Source organism: Gossypium arboreum, chromosome 13 (genome assembly GCF_025698485.1).
Source record: "Gossypium arboreum isolate Shixiya-1 chromosome 13, ASM2569848v2, whole genome shotgun sequence".
Taxonomy (NCBI): Eukaryota; Viridiplantae; Streptophyta; class Magnoliopsida; order Malvales; family Malvaceae; genus Gossypium; species Gossypium arboreum.
Window position 1 is genome coordinate 13,660,136 of NC_069082.1, and position 1,734 is coordinate 13,661,869.

The following is a 1,734-nucleotide window of genomic DNA, read 5'->3' on the forward strand; positions in this document are numbered from 1 at the left end:
TACAGTATGATCATTTGGGTTGGCCCTTTTCCAAGGTTGATAGTTAGTATTTTTAACCTAAATTGAAGTATTATCTCCTCCTTGATTTCCTCCCCATCTTAGGTTTAGATGATCTCTCCATCCAAGATTGTAAGTATTTGAATAAAGATTTTTACCCCTATTCTCGATGTAATTCATATCCTCAGTGGGATTGTTAATATAGTGGAAGAGCAATTTGTCTCCTCTATATATAGGTGGTGCATTCTTTTTAGATTCTATTTAGTTGATTCTATCTATTAACTATTGATATTTTTCATCCTTCTGGACAGCCTTTACCGTAGATGGTCTTTGGCCATATGTGTGTCGTTCAGTTGGCCACTGGTAGGAGTTCATCGCCATATTTTCTATTAATTTGTACGTACCCTCGTACATTTGGTTCATTAAAACACCTCTTGCTGCTCCGTCCAATCCTAACCTTGAGTGCACATCCAATCCATTGTTGAAAATTTGTAGTTGTAACCACTCAGGCAATCTGTGGTGTAGGCATTTCTGAATCAAGTTTTTAAAATACTACCATGCTTCGTGAAAAATTTCTCCTTCTAATTGTTTAAACATAGAAATTTCCGTTCTTAGCTGCACTGTCTTACTAATGAGGAAGAACTTTTGTAGGAATTTCCCTTTCGAGTTCGTCCCATGTCGTGACTAATCATGGTGCCTACGAATCTAATCAAGGAAAGACATTATCAATTAATGAAAAGGGAAACAACCGAAGAAGAATAGCGTCACCAATGACCCCACTGTATTTGAAGGTATCACAAAGCTGGATGAACTATTTTAGACCTTGACTCGGATCTTCTGTCATCGTTCCTCAAAACCGCAAATTATTTTGAATCATCTAGATCATAGCTGGCTTGATCTTAAAATTATTGGTCGTGATGGTTGGCCTCGTTATACTCCCTTGAACCATATCCAGATTCAGTGGCACATACTCCTTCAGAGTCCTTTCATTACACCTTGAGATTATTTACAGGTAATTGTGGTGGTGGTGATGGGCAGTTTAGATTGTTATTGTTAGCTTCGTCGAACTGTGGATTCTCAAATGATGGTAAATTACCTTCAATAGGTAGTTGATTTTGCATTGGCTGTGGCTACTACTGCTGTTGCTGTTGACAATTTCTAAAGATTATTCATTCTAAATCTATGACTGGCTCTATAGGTGTTCCCCTACTACGAGTCATACACTAAACCAAAAGATAAAAGATTAGCAAAAAATAAGAAAATAAAACCATAGCTATAATCTAAAAAATTCCTAATTAGTCTATTAATATGCAAAAAAAAATAAAATTAAATGAATGGCATTGCCTCCCTAGAATCAGTGCCAACAACTTGACTGTCTCCAGACATATTAAAGTTCGAAGTGTGAATACTATTACAAAATATATGGAATTTGAGGTAGTTTCCGCAAGTATACGGGTCGGGTTGTAATATAGTTTGTTTACAATGAAACACTTAGTAAGCATTCCAAGGATCGTACCCAATGGAGGCTAGTACTAAATTAATTATAACCTACACGTTAATAGATCTAATTAGTACTTTAAATTAGTTATAGTACGGTAACATAAATAAAAGGGTTTTTTGGGATTTTTATAATAGTAAAATAATAATAATAATAATAATAAACAAGAGATTGAAAACTAGAATTAATCAAATCTGAGTATGGGTTATTAACTCGTTTCGGAGATCCCCATCAATTGT

General features: G+C 34.9%; 1 non-coding gene across 1 annotated transcript; it reads left to right on the top strand.

The window, feature by feature from the left end:
* The first annotated feature begins 508 nt into the window (after positions 1 to 508).
* On the top strand, positions 509 to 614 carry LOC128287740 (small nucleolar RNA R71). The gene has a single exon (XR_008278440.1). It is a non-coding gene; the product is annotated as a small nucleolar RNA R71 (small nucleolar RNA).
* Positions 615 to 1,734: the final 1,120 nt, after the last annotated feature.